Raw genomic sequence first — 24,913 nt, 5'->3', positions numbered from 1 at the left:
AGCTGTTCAAGTTATTGGGACCCACTCAAGCACTGCGATGGGAAACAGAGGTGTCTTCAAAGAAGATGCTATTCACGCATGCACATTTTCATGCTGGGAGGTTCTTGTGAATGAATCTGAGGAGAGTTCCACAGATACCTACCTCCATGGCATCCATGATCTAGAGATTGCAGTCACTGACTTATATTTGTAGGGGTCCTTCCATGTCATCTTGGGCCAATGAATTCTCAAACCTTTCTTTTTAACACTTGAGAATAATTAGTAAGAAACTTGCCTGGCTTTTCTGCAGCTTTTGGGGTAAGTACAGGTATAACAAATGGTATGCTAGCTCCATGTCACTGAAAATGTCCCTAGAAACCAGCAGAAATGGCAAACTAGAAATTTGGATCCTTCCCCTAACTTTTTCCCAAAGCACCACAGCTGCTCTTTGCTTTCCCCAATTTGAAATAATGAGTTGTCCAAAAAAGCACTTTGACAGCATCCACGAGAATAGCACCTCATCCATAAACTGAGGAAGCACAAACATGAAAGGCTTAAAATCCCATTAGGACTCCCCTGAATCACCAGTCTTCCTGCTTCTTTTAGCCTTGACCGTGCAACTTTATCTCAGTGGGTTTTCTAAATTGTTCTGTTAATTTTAGCTGTTTCCAGATAGCCATATTCTAGGTGAATCATCGGGAAAATTGAGGATAAGAGCAAATAGCACCCTGCTCTATTGTGAACCATTTAATCAGCTCCTTAAAGAAAAGACAGGCAAGGCACCTCTCCATTACATGGGTGTTTCTGGATAATACAGAACTTGTGTATATGTGCATAGATATTTTTAGAAGTACACTGTATTAGTCAGACTCATGACACTATAACAAACCATATGAGACAATTTACTGATGAAAGGTTTACACTTTCCACTTCCAGAGGTTCAACCTCATGGTCCTGCATTGGGTCAGTTCTGGTGACATTGATGGACCACATCTCAAAGTACTCCTGGGGGTGGGGGGCGAGGATCTTCCAAATACATTTGAGACACAATCTAGCTGCATACACAATGTATGCTACCACTTTCTGAGAGTAGGATTATTCCTTGACATGAGCTCTGAGCAGGATATTTTCCCTGTAACTTTTGTCAGAGAGGCTACAAGTCATGTGGATAATGGTATCTGGATGATAAACAAAGCCAAGGAAAGAATCTGGGCTTTGACTTGTAGAAATAATAAAGAGAGAAGAAAATTTCTAGAAAAGGCATCTTCCATATGAATGAATGAACAATGTGCTAGAGGAAAAACACACAAACAAACAAACAGCAGCAGCAACAAACACCAAAACCAAAAACAGACAAGTTAGACCAGGATTTTTGGCTTTGCCAATGGTGATGACGGCAAGAAAAAAACAATCTGGTATCATAGTTGAATTAAAGATTATTTGAAGTAGGTTTCTGCCTTAGTTAGGGTTTTACTGCTGTGAACAGACACTATGAGCAAGCCAACTCTTATAAAGACAGCACTTAATTGGGGCTGGCTTAGAGATTCAGAGCTCCATTCCACCGTAACAAAGGCGGGAGCAAAGCAGCATCCAGGCAGGGACGGTACAGGAGCTGAGAGTTCTAAATATGAAGGCTACTAGTAGAAGACTGGCTTCCAGACAGCTAAGATGAGGGTTTTAAAGCCGAATCCTACAGTGACACACCTTCTCCAACAAGGCCACACCTCCAAATAGTGCCACTCCCTGGGTAGATATACTCAATCCACCACAGTTTCCATATTAGTGGTAAATATGCTGCTGCAGAGAGGGTAAAAATAAGAGGAAGAAAAGCAAATCCAATGAAAGAAGGTTTGGATTGAAAATTGTGTGCAGTTATGAGAAAGTATCTAGTAAAAATGTCTTCTACCTTGTAAACACATTGAAATAAGTGGTTTGCATGACCCCTTCAGTCCCGGGCCTTCAACTGCAACTGAGGCTGCAGCTTCACCAATGGCCTTCCCTGGCCTTACATAATGCCAAGTCTCAGCTGCTGTTTATAGCCCCTTCATACCTTCAAAACCAGTACCACCTTGGTGACTCATGTATTACTAAGTTCAGCTACAGCGAGGGGTACACCCTTGGCTATCTCTCGAACACACCTTCTTTGTGCTCTCAGAAAACACTTCCTAGAAGATTTCACCTCAATGATGCTGGTCTCTTCTTAATCGCCATTAATTTAGCTCCAGCTAACCAGCATCAATTGTCCCCATAGCCACTTCTATTCTTGACACTAAAGCCAGAACCACATAGTGAAATTGCTGAGTTCTGTTGCTTCCTGGGGCTGGAACAACTCCCTCCCCCACTACCTCCACCACCACCACCACCACCACCTTACTCTATCACTGGCTTTCTCTTTTCAACTTCCTCACTGCATAATCTTGGCTGTCCTGAAACTTGTTCTGTAGACTGACCATGAACTCAGAAATTTATATGGCTCTGTCTCTTGAATGCTGGGATTTATTATATATAGCACCATATGTGGGCTTATGATTTTCTTCTCCTAGAACCTGATGTTTCTCAGGCTGGTCCTGCACTCAGAGATCTGCTTGCCTTTGCCTCCTAGGATTAAAGGCTTTGACCACCATAACTAGACCTAAAATTAGTGGGTGGGACCTTGCTCCAAGGTCACCACTTCTTTAATTCAATTTAATATCCTTAAATACAGGATTCAGCTCTGTTTTACTTCCTGTTGCCCCTTTGATTCCATATATTTTATATTTTTTCCTTTCTAAGCTTGTTAAACTTGTTCAAAATGCTCTTCCTGAGACTTAACCAGAGAACAAAGTCTCTGCTGGGCTTTTCCGAGATTTCCTTTATCAATGCAATTAATATAAAATTCTCTTTACCTTAGCCTCAGCTAGACTCTTCAGAAAAAGGGCAAAAATCAGCCACATTCTTCACCAAAATGTCACAAAAACAGTCTCTAGGCCACATACTAAAATTCTCCACTGAAACCTCTTGGGGCCTCACAGGCCCTCACAGTTCAAATCACTTTCAGTAACAAAATCGTCCATATTCCTACTAGGATAACCCATTAAGACCCATTTAAAGCATTCCATTGCTTTCCAAATCAAAAGTCCCCAAATCTGCATTCTTCCAAACAAAAGCATAGTCAGGCCTATCACAGAAATACCCCAGTCCCTGGTACCAACTTCTGTCTTAGTTAGGATTTTAATGCTGTGAACAGACACCATGACCAAGACAACTCTTATAAAGACAACATTTAATTGGGACTGGCTTAGAGGTTCAGTCCAGAATCATCAAGGTGGGAGCATGGCTGTGTTCCATCATGCATGGTTCAGGAGGAGCTGATATTTCTACATCTTTATCTGAAGACTACTAGAAGAAGATTGACTTCCAGAGGGCTTTGGATGAAGGTCTTAAAGCCCATACCCACAGTGACACACTTTCTCCAACAAGTCCACACCTTCTAACAGTGCTGCTCCCTAGGCCAAGCATATAGAAACTATTACAGAAGAAAGAAAGAGAGAGAGAGAGAGAGAGAGAGAGAGAGAGAGAGAGAGAGAGAGAGAGAGAGAAAGGAAGGAAGGAAGGAAGGAAGGAAGGAAGGAAGGAAGAAAGGAAGAAAAGGGGGAGAGAGGAAGAAAAGGGGGAGAGAGGAAGGAAGGAAGAATGGATGAATAGGTTTGGACAGAAAAGACAAGAAAATGGCTCCCAAGGCATTTATTTAAAGAGAGCCTTGAGATTCTAGTATTTCTTTTTGCCACTACTAATGCCACCAGCCTGCTTCCAGCCATCCTCATCCCTACCTAGAAGTCTGCAGAAGTGCCATCTCCTTTCGGTTTCTATTGCTGTGATGAAACACGATGAGCACGAACAGTTTGGGGAGGAAAGGGTTTATTTTGTTTATACTTCCTTATCACTGTCCATGACTGAGTGAAGTCAGAAGTGGAATTCAAGGTGGGAACATTGAAGCAAGCACTGATGTAGAGGCCATGAAGTTCTGCTTAATGGATTACTCCTTATAGTTTGCTCATCCTACTTTCTTTTACCATCCAGGGTCACCTGTCCAGGCATGGCACCTGTGATCACAGTGATCTGAGACCTTCAACTTCAACCATCAAGCAAGTCAATGCCCTAGAGACTTGCTCCCAGGCCAATCTTGTGGAAGAATTCCTCAGCCAAAGTTTTCTTTTCTCAAATGGCTCTAGCTTTTGTCACATTGACAACAATTTAACCAGGATACATGCCTAACTCTCTCTGCCCTTTACCTTGGGTGAGCCTATTCTCAGCATTCTCAACTGTCAGAGCAGAGCACACCCATGCTTCAAACCATGCTGTGGACTTCCTTTGTTCAATAGAGTTCATATCTTTCTGGGGCACACAGGACTTCTCTGCCATGATTCTTGACATTTTGGCTTTGTTTGGCATTGCCAGGTGCCCTCTTGCTCCAGAGCTTTGACCTCTGTCTGAGACATGCACAGCACAGACACCGCCATACTCAGCATCCTCATTCCTTTAAGCTTTTATCCATATATTACCTTTCCAAAGAACCTTCAACTACCACTTACGTAAAATGCAATAGAGTCCTACAATCTCCTTAGTATTACTCACATTGTGTTTAGATTCTTTTTTAAATTTTAAATATAAATTTATTTTATGTGCATGTTGTTTTATCTGTGTCTATTTCTCTACAGTGTCTGAGGAGGCCAAAAGAAACTATCAAATTCCTTGCAAATAGAATTATAGATGTGGGAGCTGGGATTCAAACCTCAGCACTCTGGAAGATCAACCAGTGCTCTTTAGTACTGAATCATCCCTCTAGATCCTATACTGTCATTTTTATACATTTACTCCCTTCAAAACTACAATGTAATTTTCTTTTTTTTGTTGTGTTTTTGTGTGTGATGACTTTCTTCTCCTATTTATGAAGTGAAATCCTTCTGACTCATGTTCACTGGCGTAGCTCAAGTCCCTTAGATCCTTTTTATCACACAGTAGATAGTCAACAGATAGTTGTTGGATGAATCAATATATTTAGTTAGTGAGCTTGGAGGTATTTATGAATATAAAATCCACAATGCTCATTTGTCTCAAGTAAATACATTATACTCTGTAAATATCATTATAGGTATGACTGCTAAGTTGAACAATATTTATTTAAAAGTCAAAAGAGGTGAGTGATATTCATACTCAGCTTCTTTGAATTCAATATAAGATACAACCATCAAATGAATATTTATAATAACCTTTATATGTGCTTCAGTTAAACCTAACTATGTTATAAGATCAATGTTGTCATCCTCATTTAATTGTTCAAGGAAATGAACTTTGGAAGACTTACATGGATTTTTTTTAGACTTTTATTAAAAGTAAAATGTCAAAATCTAGGTAGGTCTCCATTGTATATGTTCTGCTTATGTTGATTATACAGAAAAATGGTATTTGCTTCATTAAAATGATAGTTAGAAATAGAAGAAACAGGACCTGGATCTGGCTCAGTGGATGTAGTATTTGCCATCCAAATGTGAGGACCAGTGTTCAGTTCTACAGAACCCAAGAAAATGCCAGGTGGATGTGGTGGCTTGTGTGCAGTCACAGCACTGAGAAGACAGTCCTGGAGCAAGATGGCTCTCCAGAGTACCCTGTATCAGGAAGCCCTGGGTTAAATTTTATGACTGTCACTCAATGAAGAAGGAGTGATGGAGGCAGATTCTAACTTAAGACATTTTATGTTGGTATGTTGAAAGTATTTATTAAATATTCAAAGTGTGTGTATCTATATTATATCTACATCTACATATCTATCTGTATCTAATCTATATCCTCTCTCTCTGTGTGTGTGTGTGTGTGTGTGTGTGTGTGTGTGTGCATGCACACATGTATGAAGTAATTATGGGAACAAACATGGTGCTAGGTATTGTGAAACTATTATCTCATTTTCATCCCATCTATCCCAAACCTACAATTAAATGATTCTACTATAGAGATGGGAAAGCTACTGTTCTGACAGGTTAGGAACAGGGGGACTCACATAATAAACCTCAAACTTCAATGATTACATAGTTAACGTTCCTCAATATTACAACATTCATTTTCCTTTCTTAGTTAATGAGAGTAAGTTCAATTAACCCAATCAAACGATATTTGGGAAGAAATGTAAAAGTCTCTGGATTATTTTTCTTCACCTCTAAAAATCAGATGCTGGTTGCCTGAACCACCTTCTGCTGTGCTCAGCTGTTAGGCTAGACATGATAGGCTCTGCTCTCCTAGGTACAGCAACACAGCACTTTGGCTGCAATGAGATTAGTAGCTTCATCCCAACAGGGCACTTCATGTCTTGCATTGAAGGCTTATGATTCTTTAGAAGCATAGCTCCAGAAAAGCATTAGTATATTTTTAAGTATTTTTGCAGCCACTAATTTCTTTTAACATATGGTTAAAATTCCTTCATTGGTCAAAGTGTTTTCTACTTTTGTAGTTACTTCCTTTTTCCTGTGATTAAAGGATCTGAAGGAAACAAGTTACAAGAGGAAGCACTGAGTTTTGGCTCATGACTTCAGAGAGATTTAATTCAAAAGAAGAAAACCTGAAGCAGAAGCAACTCTGGCTGAGGAAGGATGACCATGAGGTAGTGGTTCATATTGCTATAGCCCAGAAAGCAGGAGGCACAGTGAGAACCATAGGAGGGTATCATCTTCAAAGGTTTGCTCTTAGTCATCCACTCCCACCAGGCTGCACCTCCTAGTGACTCCAGAATCACCAAATGTAGCACCTGGAGCTACGAACAAGTGTTTATGACGTGAGCCTGTGGGACCAGAGTTCATGTCAGAATTCAGAGTTATATACTAAGACATAGGCATCTGACACCTGAGAAAGTCTAAGTCCTCAAAGGCACTTGACTAAACCCAGGAGTCCCTTCAGATAGTGAGCCCGTAGAGAAGATATGGTTAGTGTCTTTGCAGACAGAGGCAGGTAACAGTTCTCATAGCTTCTCTTTGTTGGTTATTATTAGCACTAGGAAAGCAGAGAACAAAGGAACATGTACTAATTCTGTAAGTATGTGGTAACTGAACACTGAACCCAGGACTTCAATTAATACTCATAATTTTAAAAGTATGTCTTGTTTCACTTCCTATTGCTATAATAACATACTCTAACAGAAGCAACTTTCAGCTCACAGTTCCAGGCCATATCTATCATAGCAGGGAAGTTCAGACAGCAGGAGCTTGAGTAGCAGGAGCATGCTAGTGCATGCATGTTAGTACTCAGTTGGCTTTCTCCATCAATCCAGGATTCCCTGTTCTAGGTAATAGTGCCACCAACAATGGGTAGGCCTTCTCATCTCAATTAACATAATCAAGATAATCACCATAGATATAAAGGACACAGGTCAGCCTAATCTAAAAACGTACTTCACTGAGACTCCTTTCCAATGATTTTCTAGCTTGTGTCTGGGTGACAATTAACCATTACAGAGTACTTATAACTGTGACTATGGTATATTCCATCAATCTGTGCCATGGTCATTCTCCATTAACTAGATTTATCAATAAAAAAGAGCCAGAGAAGTCTCTTCCATTTAAAGTAATGAAATTGCAGGCAGGTTGGATAAGACTGCAATCTAATTATTATTCTAAAACTAGTACAGACCCATTTCCTGAAGCAATTATCAGAATGGTTTTTGAATGCTGCCTGATTTTTATTGGGCTACTCTAGTAAATCCCCATTAGAGCAATCTCGATTTTGTTTTAAACAGGGAGCATGTACAAACTGATCCATTTAACGGACAGTTATTGAATATTTACTGTTTGCCAGAAACTGTGAGGTATCTGTGATGAGGAGGAGAGTTAGAGTTTTACCCTAACGAAAGAGTCTCATAAGGAAGCAGGCAGTTCAACAGATAATAATGTTGAGATGAACAGTATAGATGTAATTATACAAGACACCAAGCCTATCCAGATTATATAATTTCTTCTACATATGCAAGTTAACTAGAAGAAGAAATTGTCACACTACTATTTAAGGTCTATTTACCATGGCAGGCAGTGTGCACATCAATGTCATAGTAATAACACTTCTGAGAACAAAACACCAAAAAGCATGAAATTATATGATAAATTGTATGGGGTGATTTTATTATCTTAGCCATAATTCCAAACATTGATTTTTACATATGCCATAAAATTTATTCTTCCTTACATCTTGCTTTGTCTTCTTTCCTTTTTGGTCAGGCTGGGATTGAGCCCAGGCCTTTATCACCTCTGATATCTTGCAGCCTATCATAAGATATATTCCCTTCCCTATCTTCCACTTCATTTTTGTTTTGAGAGCTTTGTACAATGAGTTTTAATCATATTTATGTTTTCCTTCTCCAACTCTCCCCAGATCCTCCCAACATATTCCTTCAAGGCCCTTTTATCTTCCCCAAATATTCTTGGAATTATAGCCTTCCACCGCAGCATGGTCAACTTACCATTTGGAAGGAAACTGACCATTACTTTCCCAGCAGCTAACAACTGCATCCTCAGCTAAGGGTGTAACTTTGTGCCTAGCTCCCCTCTCCATACCGAGATTTTGTCTGGCTTAGGCTCACATTGGTCTGCGAATGATGTCACAATTGCTGTGAGGTCATATATGCAGTTGCTTTGCTGTGTCCAGCTGACGCTGCTTCTTTGGGTCATCTACAACTTCTGGTTCTTACAGGTTTTTAGCCCCCTCTTCTGCAATGATTCCTGAGACTTTGAAGAAGGGGTTCAGTGTACGTGTTTCATCAAGAATTAAAAAATTCCTCAGTCTCTTAATCTCTGACAATCTAATTGTCTCTTAGCCTGTTGTGGGTCTCTTTGTTCACTTTCTACTGCTAGCAGAGCTTCTCTGATGAGAGTTCAGGTGTGTCTTAATCTATAGATACGATAATCGGTCACTAAGAGTTGATTTAATTTTATGTCCATTTAGCATGATAACAGTGGTAAGTTCTCACATAAGTTCTCAGCCTAGTACAGTGCTGGGTATGAGTTAAATCTTATGGAGCAGGATTAAATCCGATCAGAAAGTGCTTGGTTATTCCCATAATGTTCATGCCACTATTGTGTCAGTGGGCATGTCTTGCCAGGCCACTCATTTTTGTATCTTGTTGGGATCACAGCTAGGTATGTCTGATGCTTAATTTTCTCTTTGAGAAGCTTGTCCAGTACTTTCTGTTACTATGAAAACTAGCCGGGGATGAAGTTTCCAGATCAGTACCAGTTTTCCCCATGCTCCATCACCCAAGTTCGCAGTGTCTTCAGCAATAGGGTCTTATTCTTAAGTTCTAAAGGATACTTGGGAGCCTTGTCTGAGAATGTTTAAGGGTCTCTGGGATCCTAATGACCAACAACTCCAAAAGAAGTAATGTTTCTGGGACTGGGACTTTTACTTGTTAACCTTTGTGGTCTAGAGGCAGCGGGGGCAGGGGAGTGGTAGTGGTTATTACTCTGTTGATAACTATTTTATGTATTGATATAGATTTTTTTATGAAGCTTCTACAGTACTGAGTACCCTTCCTTTCTTCCTTCCTCCCTTCCTTTCTTTCTTTCTTTCTTTCTTCCTTCCTTCCTTCCTTCCTTCCTTCCTTCCTTCCTTTCTTCCTTTGTTTTTACACTCCAGATTTTATTCCCCTCCCAGTACACTCCCCAAGGGTTCTACCTCTCATTCCTCCTCTCTACCCCCTGCACTGCTCTGCCCCCATCTCATTTCTTAGTGGAAAAATTTTAATTAACTTTGCATTACTATATTCATTTCAATTGGAATGGATTCTTCGACAGTCATCTTCTTGTCTCATTATTTTTTATACTCTTATCAGTGCTTATTTCTCCTGAATTCAGGTTTGCTTCAGATGGTCTGTTTTTCTTTAAAAGGTATTTTCATGATCATGTTGTTATTAGCAAACCAATCAAAACTTTAAACTGTAAACTAACAGGCTGGTGCCAGCTCCTCTCCATGTTCAGAATGACACATCATCTTCTACCCAACCTGAGCTGTGTCCGCTCTGCTGCCTGATATTATTGTCACTCTTGGAGTTTTGATCTATTTTATCATTTTCATTCTTGGAAAAAGGTCTCCTCACTAAAATAATGTCTTCCTCACGAGTCATATACACCACACATGGAAAAAAATATTCTTCTCCCATCCTACTGCATGGGTATCTTTAGTCAGAGGTCAAGGCGCTACCATCTGCAGGAGATGAGTGATGCTACTAGAACTATTAAGAAACTTTCAAGAATAGTAACTATTAAGAAGAAAGATAAGACTAGATTAAAGGCAGACCTATGCCTCTCTCGCTGATCATAGAATCCAGTCCTCCAGTCTCACCTCCAGCTCTGGAACAGAAAATCCATGGTGGTTTCCCTTTCCTATATGACTCTATCCCCAACAGGTCACAAAGATCTTCTCCCTCAATGTACATTCCCCCAACTCATCCCATTATTCTATCCTTCAACACCAGTAAGAATTCACTGGGAACACACCACCTAAGCAGCACCGGAAAACAGGTAAGATCACTGAGGACCCTCACTGCTCCTCCTCCCTTTAAATCCAAACTCCTGGCTGTATCTCCAGCACTGCAACCGAGCACTGGTTACAGCCTTCCAGTTCCTCTCCAGCTCCTGCCCACACCTCCTGTGACTTCCACAATTCACACCCTCTTAACCTCCCTCTCCACCTTCATTGCTTTGGGCCAGACTTTAATTCTAGCAGTCACCTTCTGCTTACCAAAGCCACTCCCCCATGTTCATGTGTAGGCTGAAGGTTGATTCACACCTCCACTACTGCTCCTGGGATCCAATCTCACCCCCAACTCTGCAGCAAAAAACCTGTGATCTCTCTTTCCCCTTTGACACTACCCCAGTGAATCACAAAGAGCTTCTCCCTCAACATTCCTTCACCGAACTCATACAGTATTTCAACCTCCAATACTAGAAAATATTCCCTGAGAAAATTCCGTCTTAGTAGGCCAGTAAAACAGGCATCAAGATATCACGCTCTGAAAATCCAGGGAAGAAGCAGAAATCAGCACCTAGAGTTATAATCATCACAAACCCAAATGCATAGACACCAATGTAAAAACACAACAACAGCCAGGATAATATGTCTCCACTAGAGCCCAGCTATCCTATCACAGCAGACCATGAACATTCCAACATAATCACAAGAAAAAGGCTATAAAACCAACTATATGAAGATGATAGAGATCTTTTAAGAGAAAATAAATAAGTCCCTTAAAGAAAGCCAGAAAAACCACAAACAGTTGAAGTAAGCAAGTAAAACCACTCAAGACCTAAAACTGGAAATAGAAACAATGAAGAAAACACAAACTGAGGGTATTCTGTAAAGTAAAATTTTAGGTAATTGAACAGAAACTACAGAGGCAAGCTAAATCAACAGACTATGAAAGATATAAGAGAGGTTCAGATGCGTGATAAAGTAGATGATTCTGTCACTCAAATAAAAACTTAAATTAAAAAAAATTCTGATACAAAATATCCGGGAAATCTGGGACACTATCAAAAGACCCAAAACCAAGAATAATAGGAATAGATGAAGAAGAAGCCAAGCTCAAAGGCCCAGAATATATGCTCAACAAAATCACAGAAAAAAATTATCCTAATATAAAGAAGGTGGTGTCAGTAAAGCTATAAGAAGTATACAGAACACCACATAGATTGCACATGAAAAGAAAGTGACTTGCCACATAATAATCAAACACTAAACACACAAAACAAAAAATATTAAAAGCTGCAAGGGAGAAAGACTAAGTAACATGCAATAGCAGATCTATTAGAATTATATCAGATTTCTCAGTGGAGTCTCTGAAAGACAGAAGGAACTGCACTCTAAGAGAGCACAGATAGCAGCACAGACTACTACAGCCAGCAAAACTTTTAATCATAGATGGAGAAAATAAGACATCCCATGATAAAGTCAAATTTAAAAAGCATCTATCTACAAATCCAGCACTACAGGTACTAGAACTCCAACCTAGGGAGGTTAACTACACCCATGAAAAAGAAAAGGAAAGAAAAGAAAAGACGGGGAGTACACTCCATTGTCACCACCACCACCACAACAAACAAAAACAATAACAGGAATCAACAATCATATTCATTGGTACATCTCGTCTCAATTTCCTAATAAAAAGATACAGACTAGAATGGATGGAAAAAGGATTCATTTTCTTGTTGCATCAAGAAACATACCTCAACATCAAGAATAAACATAAACTCAGGTAAAGGGTAGGAAAAAGGAATTCCAAGCAAATTGATCTAAGAAGGAAGCTGGTGTAACCATTTTAATATCTAACAAAATAGATTTCAAGCCAAAAAGAATCCAAAGACATAGGAAAGGACATTACATACTCATCAAAGGAAAAATCTACAAAGATAACATTTCAATTTTTATCAGCAATACAAGGGCACCAATGTTTTTAAAAGAAACACTACTCCAGCTTAAATATTGACCCTCACAATACCTTCATTCTTGCCAATACCCCATTCTTGCCAATAAATCCATCATCCAGGCAAAAACTAAACAGAAAAATACTGGAGCTAGCAGACATGATCAACCAGACTTTATCCCAGAGGTGCAAAGATGGTTCAATATGTGAAAATCAGTAACCGTAGAAACAGACTGAAGGACAAAAACCACACGATCATCTCATAATGCAGACACCATTGCCTTTGACAAAATCCAACATCTCTTCTAACAAGAGATTAGAATGCAAGGAACATACATAAAGATAAGGCAGTTTATAGCAATATTATAGCCAGCATCAAATTAAATGGAGAGAAACTAAAGCAACTCCACTAAAACAAAGGGAATTCCACCTTCTCCATATCTATTCAGTATACAATTGAAATCTTAGCTAAAGTAATAATATAAGTGAAGGCCTAGGAGATACAAATTGGAAATGAAGAAGACAAAAGTATCATTGAGGATGATAGAATAGTATACAAAAATGACCATAAAATTCCATCAGGGAGCGACCATATCTGACAAAAATTTTTAGCAAAGTAGCTTGATATGATTAACTCACAGTTTGATGTAGAATATGTCTTGTCTACAAAATATGCTAGGAGAATTGTACAGAATTTGTGGAAGTTATCAACTATTATCTGACTTGACTTAAGGCCCACCTAATAATAGGAAACCATGCCTAACATCCTTGGGTGACAAGAACCAGAGATTAGATAGCCTAGAGACATGTGTGGAAGTAAACACTACAGGTCTAAAAAAGGTTTCAATAAAATGACTCCTAATGATATTCTTCTATACTCCTAGATCCATTCATCATCAGAAAAGCTTCCTCCAGCAGCAGTTGGGTCAGATTCAGAGACCTACAGTTAGATATAACCTGGAAAGAGTCTAAAGTGAAGGTCTCCATCAAATTCCTCCCTTCAAAGCTCAGGAAACACCGTGGAAGAAGAGGCAGAAAGAGAATAAGAGAGGATGAAGGACACTAGGAGACCAAGGACCTCTTGTCCTAAACTAAGCAAGGAACACGTGAGCTCACGGATATGGAAGCAGCAAGTGTAGGAGGTATGTGGGTCTGCACCAGGTCCTCTGTGTATATAGTATAGCTACTAAGCTAATTCTTTAATGGGACTTCTGGCCACAGAGTAGTAGGTCCCTGACCCGTGTGTCTGCTTTTGGGACTTTTCTATTCCTGTTCGGTTGCTTTGTTACTTTGATATGATAATTTTGCCTCCTCTTACCATATTTTATTTTTTTATGTTTGGTTGTTATATCATAGAAGTCTTTTCCTTTCTAATAAGAGACAGAAAAGGAGTGGACATGGAGGGGAGGGAAGGTAGAAAGAAACTTGTAGGAGTAGAGGGAGGGGAAATTATAATCAGGATATATTGTATGAGAAAAGAATCTATTTTCAATAAATGAAAAAAGAATAAAAATGCTCTGACAGGTCATTCCATAGTCTTTGCTAGATTGCATTGTGTCTCTTATACTTTAAGACATGTTCTCTGATCATGTCATTTAGTGGATAGGGGCACCATTTCTTATATTGACGTGTGCTTACCAATAGATGCAGGTTACTTGAATGAATCAGTGAATTGGTGGATGGATAGTGACTAGATAGATGGATGTGTGACTAGATAGATGGATGTGTGACTAGATAGAAGGATGTGTGACTAGATAGATGGATGTGTGACTAGATAGAAGGATGTGTGACTAGATAGATGGATGTGTGACTAGATAGAAGGATGTGTGACTAGATAGATGGATGTGTGACTAGATAGATGGATGTGTGACTAGATAGATGGATGTGTGACTAGATAGATGGATGTGTGACTAGATAGAAGGATGTGTGACTAGATAGAAGGATGTGTGACTAGATAGATGGATGTGTGACTAGATAGAAGGATGTGTGACTAGATAGATGGATGTGTGACTAGATAGATGGATGTGTGACTAGATAGAAGGATGTGTGACTAGATAGATGGATGTGTGACTAGATAGAAGGATGTGTGACTAGATAGATGGATGTGTGACTAGATAGAAGGATGTGTGACTAGATAGAAGGATTTGTGACTAGATAGAAGGATGTGTGAGTAGATAGATGGATGTGTGAGTAGATAGATGGATGTGTGAGTAGATAGATGGATGTGTGACTAGATAGATGGATGTGTGACTAGATAGAAGGATGTGTGACTAGATAGATGGATGTGTGAGTAGATAGATGGATGTGTGACTAGATAGATGGATGTGTGACTAGATAGAAGGATGTGTGACTAGATAGAAGGATTGTGACTAGATAGATGGATGTGTGAGTAGATAGATGGATGTGTGACTAGATAGATGGATGTGTGAGTAGATAGATGGATGTGTGACTAGATAGATGGATGTGTGACTAGATAGAAGGATGTGTGACTAGATAGAAGGATGTGTGACTAGATAGATGGATGTGTGACTAGATAGAAGGATGTGTGACTAGATAGAAGGATGTGTGACTAGATAGATGGATGTGAGACTAGATAGATGGATGTGTGACTAGATAGAAGGATGTGTGACTAAATAGATGGATGTGTGAGTAGATAGATGGATGTGTGACTAGATAGATGGATGTGTGACTAGATAGAAGGGTGGGTGACTAATTAAATGGATGGCTGACTAGATAGATAGGTGGGTAAAAGGAAAAGCAAATCCTCTGCCCATTGACAATTACACTATTTCTCCACAGAGATATTTTTCCTGTAAACTGGAGTAAAACAGAAAAGCTGCTCTCTTAAGAGTAGCTCTGCTGAAATAATGAAAGAAAACTAGAACTATCTAATACAAAGAATAATTAAATGACATTATAGATTAATGGCATATATCATTTCAAGGAAAACATATCTAAGAGCTTGCTTAAGGGTAAGTTATATCACTATCATGGTACATAAGATATTTCCATTCCAGCTCTGCATTTAAGTCAGATTATATTTGTATTTCAGAACTTGATCTGAGAACAAGCATGATTTGTGTGAAGTCCAGTGCAAAAAAAAAAAAAATCCAGAAACCCATGCTCAAAAGCTGTTCAGAATTTCAAGACGACGATGTCATATCCCAGAGGCCTCAGGCCCACAGGCATCTGGCAGTTCTCAGGCCATGATGTGAATTCTACTTAATCTTTCCATTTTTATAACCTTTGTGGGGTTTTTTCTTTGGTTAGCTTTTGTTCTTGCATTAGTGTTTGTCTGTATCTCAGAATGGTCTGGAGTGTACAGTGCAGTCAATTTGACCTGAATTCTCAGTGTCATAAGTGTTGTCATTGTATAAGTTCACCAAAACTGGCAAAAATGCTGAATAAAATAGTTTGCTTAGGATTACTTAATGTTGGCCACAAGGTTTCTATTTTATGATTATTGTAGATATATTCTGCTGTTTGCATTATCCACTCCATAAAATACTAATACTTTTTGTACTTAGCTGGAGAGCACAGTGGTTAAGAGCACAGGCTGCTCTTGCAGAGGACCAGGATTATTAAACAGTCAGCACATTCATGCAGCTCGCGACTGTCTGTGACTCTAACCTTAGAGGATCAATACTCTCTCCTGACCTGGGGGAGGGGACAGTCAGACAGCTGACTCTCAGCTCCTCTCATAGTGATCAATAGATGTTGAGAATTTTCTTTGTATCATTTGGTCCCATGTTATGGTTCTATTCCTTTAGTAAATTCAGTTGTGCCACTCTGCATGGCTTACTATGAAGAGTTTTGGCCAATCAATTGTCAAATGTTATTTCTATGGGCTGAAGATACTGCTTAGTTAGCAGAGGAATTGCATAATATGCATGAAACCTGTGCTTGGGGTCAAATTAAGCAGACATGTCACGTGTTCCTGTCATCCAAGTACTCACAATGAGGAGGCAGAAGTATTGTGAGTTTATACACAGACAAAGACACACACACACACACACATACACACACACACACACACTCACTCACATACACATACACACACATACTCCCACACAAACTTACATACACACACACACACACAAACTTACACATTCACACAAACACGAATGTACCTAAACACTCACACACATACTCACATACAAAAACACAGTTCATACATACAACACACTTAAACACAATCACAACTCACATACGTATCACACTAACACGCATACATACTTACATACTCACACACACATACAGAAACCCTCACACATATACATATACATATACTCACACACATTCACACACACATACAACATTCACACACTCACACTCAAACACACTAATACACACTTAAATATACTCACACTAGCACACACTAACACACACAGACACTTACACTAACACACACACTCAAACACACTCATACACACACTGACAGTAACACACAAACACAATCACATACACTCACACTCACTCACACATACTGACACACACACAAACTCCCATATACAAACATATACATATTCATATACACACACTAACACTTATACACATTCACACACAATCATGCACACACTCCCACATATGCTTATACACAATACTCAGTCGCATATACCTAGTCACACACAGTCAGAGGCAAACATATACGCTCACACCCCCTACACAAAACCACATACAACACTCACACCCACCCACTCACACACAGTCACAGGCAAACACATGAACAAACTTATACACACAAGCACACGCAATACACATTCACACACAGAAAACAAACACATAACACTCATATGCACACACAAGAACATGCACTTATACACACTCAAACACAGAGTCACAATTCATAACCACACACACAAACATACACACATAAACACTCACATATATACTCTCACTAACATATTCACACACATACACATTCACATACACATATACAATCACACACACAGACTCACACATGCACACATATATACACACTCACAAACACACATATTCACACACTCATACAAACACACACACTCACACACAAATACACACTCACACTCGCACACTCAGGCACTCAAACACACATATATAAACAACACATATACATATACACACATTCTCACACTTACACCTGCACACCCACACCCACATTAACATACACATACTTATACATAGACACACACTCGTACACAAAAACATACTCACAGACACACTAATTCATACATGCAAACACACACATATCACATACACAAACACAAAATACACTCATATACATATTCAGACTTCACAATCTCATACACTCTCACACTCATATAGATACACACACACACACACCCTCAAACACACATACACACACACACTCATTCATACATTTTGCTGAAATTTTTTTCATAGTATATTTGTTTCTACTTATATTTAGTCATTACTTCCACCCTTGTGGAATCTTGTGGAGATGTGACAGCTATTTACCCCTTTTCTCCAATGTCTGTGACCCATCAGATACTAGACCCATTAGACATTTTATCTAAGGAAAATATAATAAAGTTTTGTGTTCATTTAGAGTGTTGAAAACCTGAATTTTGATGTTTTACAAAAACTTTTGTGCTTGTGAGTTGGGGATATAACTCACTGGTAAAACCCTGCATACCATATATTAGGCCCTAAGATGAATTCTCTGTACCTAAAACAAACATCTTGCATCTCTGTACAGTTCTAGCTTATTGCTAGGAGACTAAAGACTTAGGTATACTTCTTGGTTAAATTCATTCTTCGCCTGTTATGTTTTTCCTCAGTTGACTAGCAGGTGAAACGTATGAAAAGCCATTGCTTGAGTCAACACTTCTTGCATAAGTGGGGCTGATTTACCGGGACTCTGTACAGTCAGATCTCCTAAGGGCTCTCACAGCTAAATTTGTTCAGAAGCTTCATCAATGTTGATTATACCCTAGAAGCTACAACATAAGAATTTTGATTTGCCTTTAAACTCTACTTGTTTCTTCATGAGGTATAATCTTGCATTTACTAAGACAGAATAAATTACTACTGAATGTATCTCTCTTATGTATAATTAATTTGCAAGGGTCATCTCAAGGTATCAAGAGATGCCTCCCAGGATTCACTTCTCCAAACACATGCTGGGGCATAGCAGGCAAAGGGTAGGATGACTAAGCAGTCGCCTGCAAGAATATCAGTGTCTTCTCACAGGCAGAAGCCCCAGGGAGGATAGCTTATATGGTCAAGAGAACAGCAGGAAGGATAGTAGAAGTTTACAGATGTCACCAAGTAGGCTCCACATATATGCTAACTATAAGATGAGCTAGCCTAAAATCAGCAAGAGATAAGAAAGCTGGCTCAGGGACAGGGTGATGTAGAAATAACTGGAAAGATAGGAGTAGGAATAAGTGAGTGGATACATGGTAATCGCTCCAATTCATAGCCATGACTAGAAGCTTTGGATACAAAAGACCCAATTCAAACTAGCTTCCTTAATTGGGACCAAAGGTAAGCTGGGGTTAGAACTGATTGAACGAACAGGCAACGTCAGCTCTATTTGCCTTCCATTCTTTTGCCTTTCTCCTTGTCTAGATGACTGATTGTGAGAGAAAGATGACAGCAACTGCTTTGGTCTCCATCTGCAAGGGGTAAGATCTTCAGGGAAAAAGACAAAAGCAATTGCTACAAGTGTCTCTTTGACTTCCATCACGTGTCCGAATGCAATTGCTGATAGAGCCTCCTTTCATTTTCTGGTCAACAGAGCTCATCTCTAGACGTGGTGTTTGCTTTCTGTAAGGTCCCCTCTGGCTGATGGGAACTCTACCACCCCAAAACACAGTGATTTGCTTAAAAGGTAAGTTTTATCTTCTACCACAAAAAATTACATTTCAGAATACTTAAGTAGTAAGGATCTCTCAGTTATGAGAGGAAAAACAAAACATGCCTTTGGAAATAAATATTTCCTCTTTTCAAAATGCACTTCATTATTTTATTATGGAAAAGATTTTGTTCCCTTTAGAAAAATCTGTAAATATTCACAAAAGCATACAGAAGAAAATACAACTCTGTATATATTTTCACCGTTGCGACTACTCAGACAAGCTCTTGCTGATTTGTTTATGTCAGACTCCTGGTTGCTAATCACACAAACATTAACATTAGCATATTAATCCAACTTGCTAAATAAAATTAACAATTTATGTAAAGCATACTGGCAATATGCCAAGGACAACTGACCTGAGAAAGACAGGAATCCTAGAAATTAGTGTGAAACAAACCCTACTCTTACCCTTTCTTTCCATTCAGGCATCATGTCGCCAAGCATGACCACCACACAACTTCCAACTCCATCCTCTCTCTCTCCAGCCAAACAACCTATTTATTTCCAGAGTCAACCTGTTTTCTTGAGTTCCTGCTCTGAGACCATTTGTGGTCCAGCCATAGGTCGTGACGAATCACTCACATAGAATAATATGGCTATAAGAACTCATTCGTAAATGTGAGTAGTGGGTCATTTACCAGAGAAAAACAGTCAGTGCCAACTTGGCATGTGTCCCCAACACATGGTACTACTGAAGCCTGTGCTAAGTTAATATTGTACATGACTGGTACCACAGGGGTATGAGCCTCTCTGCAAAAAATGCACGCCATGGAGACTACTTTTTTTTCTTTTTCTTTTTTTCGGAGCTGGGGACCGAACCCAGGGCCTTGCGCTTCCTAGGCAAGCACTCTACCACTGAGCTAAATCCCCAACCCCAAGACTATTTTAATCATAAAATTGCTTTTAAAGGAAAAAGAAATCCAGGTGTTACACCATGAATTTCTCTCCCAAATGATTATAATTGCTTGAGAAACACCACTTCCAGGGGCTGTGTAATAATCCTTGTGGCAGATGCATTATGTTTTATTTGTCAGACGATAGGAGAACACATGTTAAGAGCATTCTCAATACCTTAGCACACTGAGTAATGTTTAAATAGAAACCTGTATAAAGTGATTTTTGTCTTCCTGGTTAGTTACTCCCATACAGTATAATAAAATTTGGTGGACCACAAATTTTGATGTACATTGTTAGCTTGTTTTCTAGCAAGGCTTGCTAAGTTCCATTTCTTATAGTAATGATTAATAAGATTTCTCACTCTGTGAAATGCACCCCAGAGAAGTTAGTGTCTAATCATCCAGAGATATTCACTTCATCATCAATGAACTACCATTAACTCAAAAGAACAAAAAAATTTGCTGTTTCTCAAAAAATTATAATCACACTTTCACTTTCATAAGTGCTGAAGAATCTATTCTAAACCTTTTATCCGGACAGAATTTCCAGATGTTGCCTGCATTCTATACCCACTTAAACAGCTGGGGATTCAATGTTCTAATCTTTCTTTTCTGAAAACTTTAGACCAATCACACAGTGGTTTGGTGTTGTCTTTCTGGTCTTAGAAGGGTCTAATGGTTTAATAAATGTCCCAGATGATAATGATCAGAAGCCAAGACCTTGAAGAATGCTGGACCAGTCTGAGGGAAAATTCCTTAAGTGAACAATTAAAAAGTCAGTAAGAGCTCTGTCTCTCACTTGTGGAGGGCTGTTCTAGGTTGAAGAGGAAATATGTTCAGAAAAGAGCTGTGATGGCAGCACTTGTGTGTCATCACAGATGTCCTGTGAAACCCAGAATATCTATAAAGTGGGCCTGGTTGGACATTCTCAAGAGGAAGGTTTAAAATCTGATGGAACTATAAAGGTAAAAATGATTTTGAGCATTTTCTCAGATATTTCAATTTGAATTCCTACATTAAAGCTAGATTTATCTAATAGCAGAGAAACTAAGGACAAAATTCAAGAAGTATAAATATTTATTATTCACAAGAGAACACCAGATTGATGCCAACAACATTGTCCATCTGGACCTTCAGGCTGTAAATTACGGTTGTAAAATAAATGATAAACGTCTGCATTGTTTTAAGGATCCTTGTTTTGGAGACTATTATCATGTATTTGTGTGAATACATGTTGCCTAGCAATTATAAAAAGGTTGCATCAAGCTCTCTGGTTATGTTTGGGTAACAGACTGCTCTCACATCTTCTGTGATCAGCATGGCAGTGGTGAGTTCAGTAGTTCACCAGCTCTCTGCCGCGGCTGCACGCATTCTTTCTGGAAAGCTAGATATTGTCCATGTAGAACTCATTCAGTCAAAAACTATAAAGCTATAATATTGGCAGGGCTTCAACTAGCAGATGTATTGAATATTACCTCCTGAGCATTGGCCTTCAGGACATACCACGCACACCAGGAACATCTCTATCAAGAGTATGGTTTCAACAAGACTGAACCATAAGTGTAAAAGACATATACATAGCAAATACAGAAAAGGGATGTAGAGTTGATCTCCGTGAAAGGGGAGGTCAGCTCTGTGAATGAAGTTCTAGAAGAATATAAGAAAAATATCATTGATATCTCTAAAAAATTATGGAGCACAATCACCAGTATCAAAAGTTCCAGGATCTTTCTGACAGCCTTGGTCTACAAAATATCACTATTGTTAGCCAAGGATGCTCCCTGAAACAAGCTATGATCACACTGTCCTTACTGTCTGTTGTCTGCTGTCTTTCTGTTAGGGAACAGCTCACAGCTTCCTTTAAAAAAATACACCAGTTGTAAATCAAGGTGGTAGAGATGAAAATGTTCAGTTCACACCATTTTTCATAGCTTTCCCCACAGCACCTGAACCCATTAACAACTTCTTTAGTTTTGCCTCTCAATGCCATGAAGCAGACAGAGTAGCAAGTCTGCATCAGGGCCCTCAAAGCAAAACGAAGTTAGCTTGTGTCACACCTTGAGACTCTTTTCCTACAGTTTTACTTGAGATGACAGGATGGACATCCCTGAGTTCTCTTCACACTTTCACCTTAGAGAACTTGGCTTGCTGGAGGGTATGTGGCTTCCAGTTTGGATTCTTCATATTTTACTTAGAGCATGGCCATTCATGACTCGCAGTCTCTATATCCATCACTGTTTATACAATCACAACAATGTGCACAGATTCCTGTTTTAGACCATGCCATCCATGTTAATGCTCATGTATGAACTAGTATTATATTTGCAGGGCTCTTTGGATTCTAGTATGTATATATTCTTTGGATTTTAGCATGTATATGTTAAGTATGTGTATTGATTTTATGTATTTGTCAATATATTTTTGTAAAATTACTCTCTTAGAAAATGGTAAAAATTGCCTTGGAAAATGCTGGCTCGATATTTGCATGTATTGTACACAGTTTTGTGTCTTCATTTGCACTAGCTTGTCTTGGAGTTGTGCTTCTGTAAGTGAATGAAAGTGAAAATTTGATGTATACATTTGTACTTAAAAATAATTTACATCAATAAAACGTCTTCACTGATTTCATTGGTATTTGTATTACAATAAAACTGCTTCCTTACCTTGCAAAAGAAGAGGGAGGAGGAGGAGGAAAAGGAGGAGGAAGAAAAGTCATCAAAATTGAACCCAAAGAGAGGTGGCATCATAGAGATGGAAGGGAGATTGCAGGCAGTTCTCCAAGGTCTGCAGTAACCAGAAAGACAATGAGGGAGAAGAAATTTGCTTGTGGGATGAAAATTATGTGAATCCTAGATCTTCCTCACATCTAGCCACTGTCACCACAGGAAATAGTTCAAAAGTACAGTGATGGAAGATGTCTAAATCATCTAAATGAAATCAGAAATATGAGAGGTTATAGCCTTTGTTTTAAATATCATTTCTATTTTTAAAGCTGTTTGTGCTCCTATAACTTAATTCACTTAGCATAATATATCCCAGGCCAATATGCTGTCAAAATGTAGAGTATTATTCTTTTTAAATGCCGAATTGTAAGAAGAAACCAAACTGAAGCCATTTGAGTAAAATTTCTATTTCTGGATAGGGACAAAGTTTGAATCGCTAAGCTCTCTGGATGAGTGACAACATGGTTGGCAGGTTGAGACATGATTGTTGGGCAAGGTACCCAGGCACAGTTGCACAAACCAAACATTGTGAACAGGTAGGTGTAACAAAAAGAAATGTTCCTAGGAAAGTACCTTATCCCTGAAACTTGATCGGTTGAAAATTTAACTTTAACTTGGCACAGATGATTATGACTTTTGTAATTTTTGTGCTTAAAAGCAGTTTAACAACTGGATCTGTGCTGTGTCCCTGATTGATCAGTAGTGGCTTGGTTACAGTACATTTTCTTTTCTGCATTGATTTGGTGGTTGAGTTGCATCCAAGAAGACTCCGTAACATTTGGTACACTGGCCAGGAATCCAATTACTCTATCCACATCTCTGGTTGTAATCATTCATAGTCAATGTTCCATTGTGTGTAATATATCATATAATCTTGAACCATTTATCCATCAGCAGATACTTGGGTTGGGCTGCGGTTTGAATTTGAAATGTAGCTCATAGGCTCATGTTTGAACACTTGGTCCGCAGCTTGTCACCCTGTATGGAAGGTTGTGGAGCCCTGAGAAGGTTGAGCATTTACTGGAGTTTTCATAGCCTTTCTCCACTTCCTGCACAATTTGCTTTTTGCTGTGGCTATAATGTGACAGCTCCCCCCTCACATGCTTGCTGATACATTTTCTCCATCATATAGACTGTACTGCTTCTTAAACTGTGCGTCTAAACAGTTTTTTTCTTTAAGTTGCTCTTGTTACGTCATTTGCCATCGTGGTGAGAAAAGTAACAGGAATTCTTTTCTACTGAACAATTGTGAATGGTGTTGGAATGAAGATACCAATGCAGAACTCTCAAGACTCATGTCTTAATTATTCTGAAGTAGAATCATAGGGCAATTGTGTTTTAAGTTTCTGAGGACTCTGTGCTGTTTTTGCATGGCTGATATACCATGGTTTATTGTCATTGATAGTATGGGGTTATAGTTTCTATACCTTCTCACCAATACTTGCTGACTCGAAAAAAAATTCTAACAGCATTCTAACAGGTGTGAACTGATAAATCACATCGCCTATCTAAAGAACCTCAAACAATTCAACTCATGGGTGCAGAAAGTACCCTTGTTGGTTCCCAGGGATGGGGCTCAATGAAAGGAGGAAATAGTTTCCAATTGTCATAAAACTATAATTAAATAATTTATTTATTTTTATATTATATGCATTGCATTTTTTCCGCATGTATGTACAGATAAATCTTGGAGTTACAGACAGTTTTAAGCTGCCATATGGGTGCTGGGAATTGAACTCAGGTCCTCTGGAAGAGCAGTCAGTGCTCTTAACTACTCAGCCATCTCTCCAGCCCATAAAACTACTATTAAACAAATGAGTAAGTTCTAGAATTATGCTGCAAAATGTGGTACCTGTAGTCGACAATATGGTGTTTAAACATTTAAACATTTAAACATTTGCTAAAGAGGATTAATAGTATGTTAATTTCTTAATCATGAAAAATGAGGAGGAAGACGAGGAGATGGGAAAGGGACACAATCACCACGTGGGTAGTAATGGACCTGTTTATTTTTTTGACT

At 38.9% G+C, this 24,913-nt stretch overlaps 1 pseudogene; it reads left to right on the top strand.

The window, feature by feature from the left end:
- Positions 1–24,476, top strand: part of LOC102555640 (uncharacterized) — a 35,117-nt pseudogene extending 10,641 nt beyond the window's left edge.
- Positions 24,477–24,913: the final 437 nt, after the last annotated feature.

The sequence above is a fragment of the Rattus norvegicus genome, chromosome 5, assembly GCF_036323735.1.
Source record: "Rattus norvegicus strain BN/NHsdMcwi chromosome 5, GRCr8, whole genome shotgun sequence".
Classification (NCBI taxonomy): Eukaryota; Metazoa; Chordata; class Mammalia; order Rodentia; family Muridae; genus Rattus; species Rattus norvegicus.
Note: the sequence above shows the minus strand (reverse complement) of the source record. Positions and strands in the feature narration are given on the sequence as shown.